The sequence below is a fragment of the Festucalex cinctus genome, chromosome 1 (genome assembly GCF_051991245.1).
Source record: "Festucalex cinctus isolate MCC-2025b chromosome 1, RoL_Fcin_1.0, whole genome shotgun sequence".
Classification (NCBI taxonomy): Eukaryota; Metazoa; Chordata; class Actinopteri; order Syngnathiformes; family Syngnathidae; genus Festucalex; species Festucalex cinctus.
Window position 1 is genome coordinate 57323418 of NC_135411.1, and position 17784 is coordinate 57341201.

Below are 17784 nucleotides of genomic sequence, written 5' to 3' on the forward strand. Positions count from 1 at the left end.
GTATCACTGCGCGTCGCCCTGTAGGCAGCTGATAGTCGCGCCTTCCGCCTTCGAAAAGACAAGCAACTTGTAGCTTAGTGCGCGTCTATCACCTGCGCCGCGCAGTGATACGAACGAACAGAAAAGTATGTGCCGGCGGTAATGGCGTCTGACTTTTTTCAGAAAGGAGTATTGTGATGCAAATATATCACTCTTTTGAACACAAATTATTTTTAGAAGAAAAATGCTTTATTTCAGTGACCCCAGCCAGCTTGCTGGACTATTTTCCTCTCGAGCAACACCGGACCAGAACTCGTGTCACAGAACACTGTCAGGAGTAAGTCAGTGATGATTGCACACACTGGAGGTGAGGATGAAATCGAGTTTCATGTCAAAAAATCCGAACTATCCCTTTAATGTTTGTGCTGAACGTGCGCTCATGGTCACAAGTAAAAGAAGTGTTGACTGTAAAAGATTGTCACTGTTAAAACCGTTTTATTTGTGTGTGGGTGGGAAAGTGTCTGCCTGTGATGGTAAAAATCAGGAAACTGTTGACTGGGGATGGTAGTGATGATTGTGATCTGAAGGGGGCTTCAGTGAGGGGGCTGGTGGTGAGTGAAGTTGGTGTTGTGGGTGAAGAAGAGTCCGGGCTGGAGGTGTTGCAAGCAGTCAGTCAGTCTCGAGGGGAGTACACTAAACAGCATATTGTATATTAGGCGCAAGTGTCTGGCTACCCAGCATGATGGGATGAAACCCATCATATCTATAAAAAGGGCCGATTCCAGAACAGATTAAAATTGTCAATAAAAGCAACACTGTTCAGTGGACAGGCGAATTGAAGCCAGGTGCTCAGACTGAGGAGTCTGCTGAAAAACCCCCAAAACAACAGATTTTCGACAGCCGGGCAACAGCTGAAACAGATTGTACAAATCTCGTTTTGTTTTCAACAGTGATACAATGAAGAAGAGCTACCTGTTGAATGTTATTCAAAATGTGGAAGGTTCCTGCACACAGATGGAGAGGTTAGATGCATTTGATTTCCATCACAGGACATCAGACAGGACAGGCACGTTTGATTTCTATCACAGGAAAGGAGATGACAGGACAGACGGGCACATAGATTGGGATGAAGGAGCATTTGTAAGAAGGAAATCACAGGACAGACAGACTGGAAATGAGAGCAAGTGTCGCCTGTGTTAAATTTGCTCTTCAATTCATCATTGAAATCACATCAAAATTCATTGAGAAAATTTTAAATGTGCAGAATCAAAAGGGGGGAAATGAAAGGAGCATTTGATTTCTATCACAGGTCACAGACAGGACAGTTTGAATTTTCTCACAGGACAGATGCACATGTACTGTGAGGAAGGGGTGTTTGATTTCTATCACAGGACACAGTACACGATCAGACAGAACAGTCTGAATTTTATCACAGGACAGATGCAAATGGGATGCGAGGAGGACGAGGGAGTGTCTGTTGTCTATCATAGGAAAAGATAAGACAGAACAGACAGACTGACATGACTGGGTCATGCCAGGGTTAAGTTTGGGTCATGCAAGGGTTGTGTTTGGGTTAGGACCGGGAGGTCAAGTGTCTGTTTTGAGCTGATGTAACCATCATCTGGTTTCAACTGGAAAAACGCTATGTGATGTCAGGAGCTATGTGATGTCAAGAACCTTTCATCTCTTTACTTGGTTAACAGCCAATCAGATAATTCCATGTCAGTCCTGTTACCCACATGTCTAGCCACAGCCAATCCGATCAATTCACTGTCTATTTAAGACAAACCGAGAAGTGTGTGTTTGTCGGATTATTACCTCGGTTCCTCTGTGCATCTCCACAGCCCAAAGGGGCTTGGTGTCTCGTGATTCTCGATGCATTCTCGTTGCTTCTCGTCTAGTCAAGTTTGCTGACTCGATGTTATGCGAATAAAGAGTTAAATCTTTATTTGTGTCTGCGCTTCTGGGATCCAACCTCGGAACATAACACAGACAAAGAGGAAGAAGGAGTGTTTGATTTCTATGACAAAACTGAACAGGACATAGACAAACAGATGGAGAAGAAGGCATGTTTGATTTCTGTCATAGGATATGACCAGATCACACAGGACAGACACATGGTAAACAAAGGAGCGTTTGATTTCCACCATGGGACAGGGCAAGACACAGAAGGAAAGGAAGCGGTGTTGAATAAGGTATCACAGGACAAGACAGACACAGTGGAAGATTCCTTTGATATCTTGAAAATGTCGGGTTCAATGCTGCTGACAACTTTTGAAGATTGATACTTGATCTTTTGTTTTTTCTTATTTTCCCTCAAATTGACTCTAGTCTTGAGAAGGGGTGGGCAAACTCGGTCTTCGAGGGCCTGAGTCTTACAGGTTTTGGAGGTTTCCCTCTTCCAACAGCAGCTGATTCCAATGAACAGGATCATTATGCAGAACTTGCTGATGAGCTGATCATTTATCAGCTGTGTTGGAGAAGGGAATCATCCAAAACCTGCACGACTACAGCCCTTGAGGACCCAGTTTGCCCACTGTATTTTCAAGCATGACCATGCTGTATTGGATGTGATATTGTGAAAGACCGCAATCGTTAAATCAGAGAACCTTCTATATGTGAATCATGTTTCATGTGAAAATCAAGAAGAAAAAAAATCTCAACATTAGGCATTAGCATGATACAAATGCAAAAACGGTAACATCAAAACACAAACACTACTTGTAGGCATGATCAAATTGTTGTCAGTTGTTAAAGTATTGATATCTCAAAAACTAGAGCCAAATCAAATGCCCTGGAATTAACTGTTCTTATCAAATGTACTATACTGGATTAAAAAAAACAAAAAAACGTTGAAACCACTGTTACTTTATGGACAGTTTAAAAATGTAATTCAGTTATACTATTTGAAAACAAACGGCACACATTGGCCTATGAGGCAGCTGGTCATTGGCTGCACTAATAGAATATATTTAAGGTGAACTATTCCCTCAGGATAAAAAAAAGACCAGGAGCGTTTGTCACCCTTACGATGTGTCAACAGTGTAAGCGTAACAATTCATCATGCCGTTTTTATTTCCCGGTGAATCCTTTCAAAAGAGCGTTTGTGACAGGAGGGCTCGTAAGTGCATAAATGTTTGCGTTATTACCGCCTGTACTCGCTGCATTTTATAAAAAGAAGAATGGAAATTGGATGAGGCTTGTCAAGGAGTAAAGTGTTATTTATTGCAACGATACAAGGGCCTGGCTCGGCTGTGCAGTATCAGTGGAACGTCTCTTAATGAGCACCGTATCCATGTGCCCGTCTGTATTTACATCATCAACACAAACTCCATTTATCACCACTCTGCTGCACCACTTACATATATCGCATATCATATGAAATTTTAGACTAATTGGCGATTCACCATCTTTGGCTTCATGAATCCTGCCATCCATCTATTCTCTGTAAATATTGTAAATACTGAGTATTATATACCCTAACTTGTCTGTTGTTTATTCACTTTACTTGTCCTACAATTCAATTAAAACAGGGCCGTGCGGAGGGCTGCGTTCGAAAATTTATTAATTCACTTTTTGGTTCATAATTACAAAAATGTAAATTACGCATGAAATCTAATTTAATAAAATTAGGTAATAAATCAACTTTACTTTTAAAATTGATTCACACTGTTATTAGCCATAATAATAGTGCAGTAAACTATAACAAAATAACATGATTTATTTAAGTTGTATGTGAAAACAGTTTTAAAATCACATTAAAATATTGTGTAAAAAATATAATTCATAAAGTAATGGGTCCAATCATTTGTCTTTGTTTTGATCTCTAAATTAAAATTATTCATACTGTATTAGTATAGAAAATGTATGGCTAGGGAAAAGTACATACATATTTTTTTTTTTAAATGAATTTACGTTGTTTTGTTTTCTTATTTAACAAAAATACTGCAGTAAAATCTAAAAGCATATAATAAATGATACATGCAATACTGTACACATTTACAAAATAAAACGATTGTCAATATAACTATTTAAAAGTTACATTAAAATAAAGTATCGTTATTTAAAATAAAATATTCTAACAATATATCATATATTATAATAATTTATCATTATTACTAGAGACAGACAGGCTAGTCGGCCAGGTGATTTCTTTTTTTTTCTTTTTTAATAAATAAAGAAAACAAAGGCAAACATTTTTTTGGGCTGTATTTCATATCTTTATTTTTGTAATGGGACCAAAAAAAATTATTTCACTCATTATGGCAATTTTCAAATTAATCGGCTGATTAATCAGTTATCGGAAATTTATTCTGACAAATATTGGAGTGGGCCAAGGAAAAACTTCTTATTGGTCAGTCGGACCTAATGATAACTAACTGAAATATTCTACTAAACTTTGTTCCCTAGTTGAATACGATACATCAAATAATAAATAATTGTACATAGATCTCGCAAACATTTATAAACTAAAACAATGAATTGTTTGCACGATTATGAAAAATACATTCAACATACAGCATTACAATAATTTTAAGAAAAAAATACTTTCTTGTTTTGCATCACAGTAGACAGAAGTGTCGACAAATAGGGCTGCTGTCATTCTACGTAGGCGATAGCCGAATTACACTTAGACATGTGAATCGTGTTTTTTTGCCTCTGCCCTCTTTTACACACATGGGCACAATTCCCTTAACACCAAACTGTCGTTAACTACTCGTTTTATTCCAGCTTTCCTGGCAAAAGACAGCGCTCCCTGCAACCTAATGGCCTTATGTCATGCTCGTGGCAGCTTGGAAAAAAAAAACAAAAAAAACGAAGAAATCCATCGTATCTCTTCGACTAATTAGCAGGAAGGAGAGACCCCCGTCACATTCCGAGCATAACAATGAAGCCTGGCGGCGTGAATTAGCAGTGAGAGTCTCGCTCGAAGGGGCAAAACGACCACTTTAGATGGCCAGCCGTCCCTTTTAAAGAAACATTTCAGTGCCGGTGAAAAAAGCCTAATGAGCGGTCTCCAGTTTGAAGCCTCCAACTCCTGCCAGCTCAGGTCAGGCCCACTGGACAGGCCACTCCAAGTGCAACGGGTGCCAACTAGCTTAGCCGTGGGATACGGTCATTCCCAACCAGGGTGCCATTACAAATTCATATAAGAAAAATTATATACAATTAAATAGAGAAAGAAAATTAATGTGAGACATCATCAGGGATGCCACAAGAAAATTAGTCAATTTCAATTCATTTGTTCATTTTGTTGTTTATCTATTTATGCCAGCAACGTATAATTACAGGCAGAAGAATTTAATGCTATTTCACAAGATGGTAGAAGGTAGAATTTAGAAGGTTGGAAAACACCATGTGAAGTCCTCCTCACTAGGGATGTAATGATAACGGCAATATTGTGATCTCGCGATATTATAAAACTGCCACAATATATAGTAATTTCATGATATTAAAAGCAGCACATCTGTTTAAAAAAAAAAAAAAAAAGTCAGGTTGTTTTCCATTTGTGCAGTTCTAGCACCCTCTGGTAGTTAGTTTTTAAGTGCAGTTTAATTTTCACAAGGCATGTTTTGGCCCTTCTATGTTTCAAATCCACGCTAATCGTCAGGTGAACGTAAAATGCTTGTGCACCAAGTCAATATGTGGAGGAACTCAATGTGTGCTTGTATTAGCAAGTAAGTGCCTCGATATTAAGTGTTATTAGAGATTGTAGGTTGTTTATATGTATTGCTGTAATGTACAAAAGTACAATATTGTCTTTTTTTTTTTTTAGTATGAGCTCTTTTTTTTTTTTTTTTTTACACAATATTGTGACCTTTTGTTGTATCGCCAACCTCCTAGATTGGCAGACCGGGTTGGTGGTCCCCCTTTTTAAGAAGGGGGACCGGAGGGTGTGTTCCAACTATAGAGGGATCACACTCCTCAGCCTCCCTGGTAAGGTCTATTCAGGGGTGCTGGAGAGGAGGGTCCGTCGGGAAGTCAAATCTCGGATTCAGGAGGAGCAGTGTGGTTTTCGTCCTGGCCGTGGAACAGTGGACCAGCTCTACACCCTCAGCAGGGTCCTCAAGGGTGCGTGGGAGTTCGCTCAACCAATATATATATATATATATTTTCCCTTCCAATTTTTCAGTGAGGATGCAGAATCATCTCTGACCTAACGAGCATCTTAAAGAGCTCATTTTAGCCGAGATGTAAAAGAGAGGTGAAGAAGACGCCCCCTGGAGAGACGCTCCCCAGGGACATGTAGGCTGTGACTCGAAGGCAAGCGATTTTAGTCCACAGCTATAATTATGATGTAAGGAAACACGGTGATAAATAAAACATCGCATGGGGGGCCTTGACTGTGTAAAGTTTGCAGCGGCCTTAAAAGTCTCCTTTCATGCATTTTTAATTACCGGCTAAATAAAAAAAGAAGGATGTACGAAGAAAACAGAGTTCATGCGGCGTCCAATGCCAACTGCAACCAGAATAAAATCATGCAGTACTAGAGTTTTAAAAGGAAAATGTAATAATTTAGATAAAATCAGAATATTAAATGAAAAAATAACAAGGTAAAGAAAATTGTCATAAAAGTATGAGAAAAAGAAACATTTATGAGAATAAGGACAGAATTGTACAAGAAAAATGGTTTGGGGTTTTTTAGATTCAAGTTGGAATATTAAACAAAAACAGAACATAAAATTGCCAGTGCAGAAAATATACAAACATAAAGTGGGAGGGGTCACCACACTGCACACAGGATAGTCTCTAGTTGGCTGTAGGCTGCAAAGTATGAGTTGCAGGTGAGCGGGGTTTTTTTTATGATCGCAATGAAAGGTATTGATCCACATGTGCCGATCACGTACTGTTCCGCGGAAATCGGTCAATCACGAACGGTGGCTGATTGATTGGAGCTCCACTAAATATTGTGTTGATACTAAGGTCATGGAAGTACGAGAATAATGTTGAAATATGAAAAACAAGTCAGAACTTTGCTCACTTTGCTTTATCTATCCTTCCCTCCTTCCTCTCTTTAGTTTTTCCTCTGGTCACTTGAGATCTTAATTTATTAGAAGTATGAGGTTTCTGGGGTTGGCATAAGACTCCGGTTTTGTAACCACGCAGGAGGGGTCTTGTTGGTGCTGGACTTCACTTTGATGGATTGGATGTACTGGCTTCTATTGATCTCACTCTGCCTTATCGATCCTTCCCTCCTTCCTCTCTTTAGTTTTTCCTCTGGGCTCTTGAGATCTCGCTAAATTTGCTGGAATTTAGAGGCTTCCGGGGTTGGCGTAAGACTTTGATTTTGTAATCATGGGGAAGGCAGGAAGTGTTTGGTCGGTGCTGGATGTCACTTTGATTTACCTTTCTTTTCTCTTTATTTCTTTTTTTTTCTGACCTTTTCTCTGGTCTCCTGACCATTTAAATCTCACGACTCTGGCAAGATTCTGAAGTACCTGGTTAAGGCGAAGGGTAATGGGATATTTATAAGGTTTTAGGTGAATGAATGAGTATAAATTTATACGTATTTGCACGCACGCACACGCACGCACGCAAACGCACACACGCAAACGCACGCACGCACGCAAACGTACGCACGCAAACGCACGCAAACGCACGCACACATACACACAAAAAAAGAAAAAAAAAAAAAAGAAAAAAAAAAAAAGAAAAGAGCAATGATGACAAGACGTTGAATCGGTAAGACTACCGAATGAACAATTCTGAGCTCTTCAAAAAAAAAGAAAAAAAAAAAAAAGAAAAACAAGTCAGAATTTTACAAGTCAGACTTTTTAAAAATAAAGCCATAATATTCTCAGGAAAAAATATTTCATCTTGAAAAAAGTCTGTAATGTGACATGATAAAAATTAAAAAATGCTCAATTAAACTGTAATAAATCTATGACAGATTTTTTTTTTCTTCGATAAAAATGGAATGAAACGGAAGTGGAAATGCAAATCAAATGTATTATCAATGCAAATGTAAAGAGCAACGAATTCATTTTATGGTTTCAACTAGGTTTTATACAATCAGGATTTTTCAAGTTTGAAAACAAATGATAAATGATTACCGATTCGAACAGAAGGTGGTTCAATATATCAATTTAAACAACTTTTATATTTACTCTATAGTCGACCACCGTCAATTGAGGGATGGGCTAGGCAGTGGCCCAGCCCACGAATAGCGAAAACACGCATAATTGAAATGCATTTGAAATGGTTGGAGGAAAAAAAAACAAAAAAAAAACATTGCTAAACATTGAACATGTAATGTCTTACTTCATGGAGCTGATTAATGATGTCATTGATCGGGCAAATTAAGTCATTAGAGTACAGCCGATCACCGGTTTTGCATAAAATGCAAGATATCGACCGATCCCGCCGATCAGATCGGTGTAACGTCTAATTTCACCCCATTCAAGAAACATGAAAAGACAGCATCTGACAGAGGGAGACAGGAGCGGGGAGACTGACTTACATTTTTTTTTTTTTTTTTTTTTTTTTGTCACGACACCCAAGTGGCTGCATTTCTGAAGCTTGCGTGTACCTCAAATTTGGGCTTGCAACAAAAATAAAGTAAAAAATAAATAATAATAACAAAATGGGGCAGCACGGTAGTTGACTGGTTAGCACGTCCGCCTCCCAGTCCTGAGGACTCGGGTTCGAGTCCGGGCTCCAGCCTTCCTGGGTGGAGTTTGCATATTCTCCCCGTGCCCGCGTGGGTCTTCTCAGGGTACTCCGGTCTCCTCCCACATTCCACAGACATGCATGGCAGGTTAATTGGAATTGTCCCTTGGTGTGCTTGTGAGTGTGGATGGTTGTTCATCTCTGTGTGCCCTGCGATTGGCTGGCAACCAGTCCAGGGTGTCCCCCGCCTACTGAGGCAGCTGAGATAGGCTCCAGCACCCCCCGCAACCCTAGTGAGGAGTAAGCGGTCAAGAAGGTGGATGGATGGATAATAAAATGAAAACCACTCATAAGTCAAGCTACCACTGATGCGACTAATTTTAACAGGTTCTTTCTTTAGCCAAAATGTCTTGACTAAGTTTCAAGAACGGATTTATTTTCGTTGAATGCAAAGGCAATATGTAGCGAGTGAAGAGCAATGGTGCCTCGGCGCCTCTTTTATTTTCATGTAGGCTTCTGTGTGTCAGTAATGAATCACAGTTAAGAGCAGACTGCGGCGTAAGCTTGCACTTTATTAAACAGCCTCATTGCCAGCACACGAATATCATAAATTATCTCCAACTCATCTTTTTTTTACACTTCTCTTGCAGGAAGCTCACAGGAGAAAAACATCAAGGAAGTCGAAAAAAATTAAATAAAACATGAATGTGACGACCTTAGCAAATTTTACCTTCCCGACTGTTGACTTTCTTGCTCCAACTGCAAAGGGCTCGGAGTGTCCTACTCATAACGGATATTTACAGGTGGCATTTTGACCACAATAAATATTCTGATAGGTGTGTCACAGCTAAGTATTTATTTATTTGTTCTGATTTGGTGACTAGTGTTCATTTGTTTGGAACATGAGAACGAATAGAAGTAGGAACATATTGATGAATCACTGATCTGAGTGTCAAATGATTTAAGCACAGATTTGTGCGTATGCACTTTCGTGTTTAAGGCTCAAAATGAGTAAAATACAGTAATTTTTTAAGAACGTTATTATTACATTCATTGAACTAGTGATTTTATAAGGATAAAGTTTAAATTTGTGAGAATGGTCATAATATACAAAAGTTGTAATTTTTAAGAATAAAGAAAAATAACTAGCAAGTAGTTTAAGTAGTTAGTTAGCTAGCAAGCTAGCTAACAGGACTATGCCCCATTTATTTATTTATTTATTTATTTATTTATTTTTAGACTCGCCTGCTTTCCTGACAGGTTAACATATAATTTAAATGCTTAATTTAAATTTGTTAATACAAAAACATTGTCTGAGATTCTAGGCATTGTTTGTCGTTTTGTAGAGTTCAAAGCCCACAGTTAGATAGGTAAGTGAAGTTTGTGGTTATGCATAGATAACTTGTTGGTTGTTAGTTTGCTAGAAGCAGATTAGCTTTTGTGTGTACTAGCTACCTAGCAGGCAGGTTCAATCGTTGGTTGGTTAGCTTGTTAGCTATAAGGCTAGCTAGCACGACAGAGAAAAATCTAAAAGGCTACGTTTTGTTACATAATCAAGTGTGGTCCATTTGTTCATTAGTTTAACATCATTTTCCACAAATTTGCGTTGTGCACGGCTTGTCCACTCAGAGCTAATTAGCAGTTTCATATTGAGCGTGTGAAACCATTTGCAGCCGCCAGCTGCCCGTCGCTGTTCCCAACCGTGTTGCGAGCATGGACGCAGTTCCTGTACACCACCATGTTTCGCACATTTCAAGAGAGAGCGTAGCCGTTACGGTTCATTATGCAACATCGGTGCTCCCCAGTGATGGACAGTCAAGGCCAGCAAGGCCTTCTCTGTTGGCCTACACACGCTTAGAAGTACTGACCTTCATTTGCAACTTTTTCTACAAATTCTATTATTTGTTCCGGTAAATTGTATATCCCAAAACAGTATATTCTTTTCATGTCATAGTGTTTTTCTTGGTTGCACTGCTTGCAGTACACATGGATGTCCAATTATATTTCAGCCTCTCTATGTTGCCATGTCACTCTAATCTGCCCCAGGGTCTTCCAAATCAGTAGCGCTGTCAAATGTAATTTAAACATATATTGGCAAAGGGAATTATTCTTTCACCAATCTGATTTGAAATTTGAAGCCCCTGTGCGTGTGTAAGCGTGTGGGTTTTTTGCCGTACTACAATAAATTGTAATTGCACATCCACTACTGTAGGTGGCAGTAGCGCTCTTATTGTCAGTGCATGCGCAAGGAGTATGAGCTGTTCTTCAAAGGTGTATGTGGGGCGGGCAATGATACTTCATCCAAAGATGATGCCAAATTTGTTTTCATGAAAATTAATTTCAATCGGAGTCTCTATCGATGTTCAAATATATTTAAGTACATATTAAGCACAGGGGAGATTTTTGCACATAATGTGCCGTTTATTAAGAATGTATAAAATGTACAAAAAAATAATAATTGAGCACTGTTTAACTTGAATGAACTTGCACGCACATGCAGATACTGTATTCATGCAATTACAGTCCTTTTTCAACATAACATTATAATATGAACATAATGCAAATTTGTATTACAGTATGACTAAAGATCCTGTCGAAGTGCCAAACTTCATTTTCCACACACCCTATGAAAAATAAATGTATTACTCCAACTACTACTTCATTTACAACCACATAATTTATTAATGTGATTAATTAATAATCATGTAAATAAATCCTCCCCTTCTACCTGTAAATGCAAACGTCAGTTAGTGTCGGTTTGAACTTTCAACCATTGGAGGGTGCTATTGTATTGCATAACAACAACAACATACTTATTTTTAGCTTGCACAAAACTACGTTGCTTATTGATGTCCGTCCAAAACAATCTATCTGAACTAGAGGTGTCAGTGGATTAAAATTTGTAATCATAATTAATCGCATTACTTCAATAATTAACTGACTATTAATCACACATTAATTGCACATTTTATATCTCAATTTATACCTACATTTACAATAAAATGTACCCCCCCCCCCCATTTCAATATGGTTTTATTTTTTTTTTAGTCATTGATAGAGCAATTTCATAATAATTCAATTAAAAAAAAAATCATTGATAGAGTAATTTCATAACAATTCAAGAAAAAAAGTAAAAAATAAATAAAAATAAAATATGTGCTGTACTGTAAAACCAAACCAAAGCGTGACTGATTTGTTTTGGTCATTTTTCTCTCACTACAACATGGTATAATTGCATTTGTAAGACAATAGTGAAAGCTCAATGCATTTCTCTTTTCATATTAGGAGCTGCCTAATTTTTAACATGAAGTAACTTGTGAAATTATGCACATTTTTAAAACTGTAAAATACAACACAGTCCCCACAAATATATGCATTCGCTCTAGGCTTTTATTTTGTGAAGTGAAATAGGATGTGCATTGTAAAATGACGAATTTTTACTGCATAGGAACCAGAAACGACTGATGTGTTCTTTTCATATTAATAGCTCTGCAATTTTAAACAATAAGTAACTTGCGAGTTTCTGCACATTTTAAAATTGTAAAATACAACTTGACGCCAATCCCCACACATTAGGCAGTATCATTTAATTTATTACTGCTAAATTGTGTTATAGTGACTCCTTTTTATGACGTCGACGCTTTTATTTTGTTAAGTTCTCGGATGCGAGACGCAGCTGAGGCCGCTCTACTGTTACAGCGAACACATCGGTAGTTTCACTTTCACCCTGATGAGATATTTTGTGGAGATGCTGAATAAAATACGCCTCACATTTAAAGATAAATAGGCTTGTGCTCACTCCAACTGTCAAGACGGCGTCCATTCGGCTCTTTACTCTCACAGGGGTTTCAGAGTGCCCATGGACGCCTCTTGGTGCTCGGTGCGAACGCAACGGCTAACCGAGTGCGTTCTTTCAAAGCAAGGCACGGGTGGTAGTGGTGAGACACAGTCCAAATGGCTCCTCCGCCTATATTCTGCCCCTTAAACACTGTATTTTAGCTCCAGAGCATTTCTATTGGGTAGTTTTGACGTGGACGTTTCTACTGCGTGGTGACTGGAATTCCCTGAGTAGAGGCTTTCCAAATAAGGAGCGGTCGTTAATCGAGCGTTAAAAAAAAAAAATAGTGCCGTTAAAGGCACTTTAAGTTAACGAGATAATAATGTGACAATTTTGACACCCATAATCTGAACATAAAAGTTATTTTAAACAGTCACTCACGTCTCACAGGCAAACAAACATGATATAGCCAAACGCCAACATGCATTCTCGGTACTCAGGAGACTGCTCCTTAAAACAGATGATTCTCCTTCTCCAGACTCCTAGTGAGGTGGATTATAATGCTTTGTCGTAAGTAGCGCCAGCCACTGTTCAGGAGGGGCATAACTATGGAGAGAAATTTGTGTCTTTATTTTCAATCAAACAAAAAGGGGATTTGCAATCAAAAAATTTTTTCAATCAAACAAAAAGGGGATTTGCAACCTCAAATAAATTTTAATCAAACAAAAAAGGGTTTTCATATAAAATAAAAATTTGCAAACAAAAAAAAACATTTCAAAAATGGATTTGTATTTTAATAAAATCTTTTGCAAACATTTTTTTCGTTTTGTTTGCGAATCTGTTTTTTGGTTGCGAATCTGTTTTTTGGTTGCGAATCTGTTTTTTGATTGAAACCTGTTTTTTGGTTGCGAATCTTTTTCTGCGTTGTGTGGGCGGGGTCCTCCGTTCAACCGATGATAGAAGCCTTGTCATTGGTCAGCTTGGAAGCCGCTGCGACAACTTTCATTGGTCAGATAGGAATGGGGGTGTGACAATGTTCGTCTGACTATTTCCTGGTTCATTTTGTCCAGTCGCCGCCAGCATCGAGGTAAATATGCCCCCCCCCCCACCCACACACACACACACTTCTAGTTTTCCGTTTTGTTTATCTGACATTTATCTAAAAGCAACCCTTGATCTATCGTTTATCCGGTGATTTGTTCTAACCATTACAATTAACGTAATCACTCACTCAGCATTGCTTAGCCATGTTAGCTAGCTAGGTAACTGATGGTCCGATACATGAGTCAGTCATGAAGCTATGTTGTTGGCAGTCAAAACACAAATATACGACTCATTGGGATAGCGGTTAGTATGAAGGTTTTTTTTGTTGTTTTTTTTTTAAACTCCTAATGAAACCTTTGCATTCGCTTTACTTACAAGCAGGACTGGGAATCGAATTTATTTAAACTAGCTGCTTCCCCTTAATTTTGGATGTTTGAAGTAGAGATTAAATTCGTGATAATTCTGTGATTATTATTTATTGGTCCTGGTTGTTTACTGTATGAGTCAGATTGAAACAGAAGGGGAATCTGAGTTGTAGGTGTACTTTTGCAATTACACTGACTAGATTTTTTATTTTAGAGTGCGAGCAGACCAAGGGGTAGAAAATGTAGACATAGCGAGATGCATGTTTACTGTAAGAGGAGCAGGCCAAGGCAGTTTTATTGCTGGTAAAAGCGTACATAACCAGAGGAAAAAACTTTATATGAGTAAAAGTTCTTGGAGTTACTGTAGCTTTCATAAATGTATTTGATATTACAGATCCAGCAAGCTGAAGAGACACTACCCTTGGACCATCACGGTGAACACGGGATCGTCATACCTGACATCCACTGTCGTTTACCTGAGGAAAGACTTGTTGCTTTACGGCAAATCAATCCAAACAAGGAGTCCTTGAGTTTTGGTCGCGTCATTTATTTACAGACTCTCAATGTTGCTTCTAGTGCTAGTGTCTCGCGGCCCAAAGGGTCATTTAAATTTATGTAAAAAATGAAAATAAATTCCTGTGTAAAACAGTTTGACTTTTATTTCATAAAAAAAAGCATGCATATGAACTAACAACCAGTCAATTATTCAGCATTTTATAGATTTTATACAGACATTTTTCTCAAGAAATGATTGGCCTGCCAACAAGAAATCAAGAAAGCTCAGAAAATGAACTGTTAAACTTAAAACAAACATTTTGGTAGGAACAGCCTGTAATTACTCAAAAAAATGAAATGGATGTGATTTATTTATTTTTTTTGCCCTTTCAATTACACTGTGTCAAATCTGGCATCAAAGGTGATAGCAGTCAGTAGATGTGATTTAAAGGAATGGTAATAACTCATTTGAGCAGTTGGAAATGTAATGGTGTTTGTGCAGGGGGTAACATAATGTGTGACCTGGCATTTGTACCTCACAATTGTGGTCAAAGTTTATTGATATTTTAAATTGCTCTCTGTCTGACATAAGCAGGTGCTTGTGGCCCTGCTCAGTTATCCACAGCATCACCTCATGAAGAGAGGTGACCAACCACCAACTTCATCTTCTGCATCTAAAAAGTAAAGAAAAGTGTGCTTGAATTCAGTACCAAACATGTAAAAAAAAAAAAATTCTGACAAAGTTATGTTTGACACATGTTTTGAACATTATTGAAACAGGAAAACTACAATGAAACAATCACAGGAACTAAATGTATTTATATTACGTAATCTCAGTCACTTCCTCTGTATTTCAAACACCCAAGACATAATAAATGTAGCAGAGGCTACATATTTCAATGACCAGAACTTCTCATAAGTGATTAATAATTAGCATTTTATTAATGTAATGATGTAATGTAATAAAATAATCAGGAATAAGCATAATAACAGCTATCTCAGCAGGCCGTTTATTTGGCCCGTTTCTCGTACCAACAAAACATCACGATTCATGACTAGACTAACCAAAATCAAACGTTTACGTGGCCTGGATCCTAGTAGTAGCAATGTCACCGCTTTGACGGTGCATGAGTTCCCCCTCTTTTTCAACCTGACTCGTACAGTAAACAACCAGGACCAATAAATAATAATCACAGAATTATCACGAATTGAATCTCTACTTCAAACATCCAAGATTTAGGGGAAGCAGCTAGTGTAAATAAATTCGATTCCCAGCCCTGCCTGTATGTGAAACAAATGTATGTATGTATGTATCATGTATCGGACCATCAGTTACCTAGCTAGCTAACATGGCTAAGCAATGCTGAGTGAGTGATTACGTTAATTGTAATGGTTAGAACAAATCACCGGATAAACGATAGATCAAGGGTTGCTTTTTGATAAATGTCAGATAAACAAAACGGAAAACTAGAAGTGAGGGGGGGGTTTATATTTACCTCGATGCTGGCGGCGACTGGACAAAATGAACCAGGAAATAGTCAGACGAACATTGTCACACCCCCATTCCTATCTGACCAATGAAAGTTGTCGCAGCGGCTTCCAAGCTGACCAATGACAAGGCTTCTATCATCGGTTGAACGGAGGACCCCGCCCACACAACACAGAAAAAGATTCGCAACCAAAAAACAGGTTTCAATCAAAAAACAGATTCGCAACCAAAAAACAGATTCGCAAACAAAACGAAAAAAATGTTTGCAAAAGATTTTTATTAAAATACAAATCCATGTTTGAAATGTTTTTTTTTGTTTGCAAATTTTTATTTTATATGAAAACCCTTTTTTGTTTGATTAAAATTTATTTGAGGTTGCAAATCCCCTTTTTGTTTGATTGAAATTTTTTTTTGATTGCAAATCCCCTTTTTGTTTGATTTAAAAAAAATTTTGATTGCAAATTCCTTTTTTGTTTGATTGAAAATAAAGACACAAATTTCTCTCCATAACCTTCTACATGCATTACTGTAACTGAAAGGTTGTCTTTGGTTATGACGTCATTTATATTTGCATGCTGATCAACGTGATCAAATGGGACCACGCTAACAAGAACAAACCGAATGTGATGGATTGTGATGAATCTGAAGTAGTGCACAAGAATGATGTTTCTTGAGATTTAAATTGTACAACAGGAAAAATAGGTACAAATATTTGAGAATAAACTAAAAAATATTACAAGACAAAAAACATTTCATTTAAATTTATGAATTGGAAGTTAGCATTTAAGAGAATTAAGACATTTTCTTCTGAATAAAGTAACAATACAAGAAAAAGTCACAGATTAAAATTGTTTAAGAATACAAATTTTTTACAGAGGCAATCTGATTTAAATAGAATAAAGTCCGACATTTTCAAGAATAATTGATAGATTGATAGAAGTCCAAAATTTCCATAATAAAGTCAGAATATATAAAAAGAAAGTCTTTTTTTTTTTTTTACAATTTCCAGAGAAATAAAGATAAAAGTTAGAATATGGCAAGAAAAACATTTACAACATACAATGTTGCAATTCACAACAATAAAGCTGCACTAATACAAACAAAAAAAGTTGGAAAATTCTCAAATAAAACCACAATACTAGAATCTACAATTGCAATAAATATCACAAGACAGTCTTTTGGCCTCCACAAATGTGAAAGGTGCCACACTAACTTAGATGGACCATCTTTAAGAACTTCCTGGGAGCGCATCATTTCCCGACTCAACACACCGAGCGGCTCCATAATTAATCCCCATTTAGTCACAGGAGGCGGCTCTGGGAGGGGAGACCGTAAACTCCACTGATAGATCTTCTGTCAGCTTGGACGGCCACCGTGTCGATTTAATAAAGAAGAAAAGAGCGCGACGGTCAATGTGGGATCGTCAAACAGAAGCTTTATGTATGATTTATTGTATCTTTTGAGATATTCAAAACCATATGAATTTGGGAATTTAAAGACATCATCTTTGCTTCAGAGCTCCACGTGAAAGCCTCATTTCTGCTTGTTTGGCAAGGAGTTTATTGAATCATATATCACTTCCACTTTCATGCTGTTCATGCACAAAAGAAAACAAAGGATATTTTTGAAAAATGCAATATAAACCATCATTTGGTCTGTTTTTAAATCATTCATTCATTTATATCCACAGATTAGAAGTTACAACTAATTAATGCACAGACTAACTAACTAACTAACTAACTAACTAACTAACTAACTAACTAACTAACTAACTAACTAACTAACTAACTAACTAGACTGCTTTCTTGCTTGCCAACTAACTATAACTGACTACAGTATCTAGCTAACTAACAAACCAGCCTGCTAGCTAACAAACTAACCAACAAACGAACAAATGACCACGCTAACTAGCTAACTAACTAAATAACTAACTATAACTGACTACAGTATCTAGCTAACTAATAAACCAGCCTGCTATCTAACAAACTAATCAACAAACTAACAAATGACCATGCTAACTAACT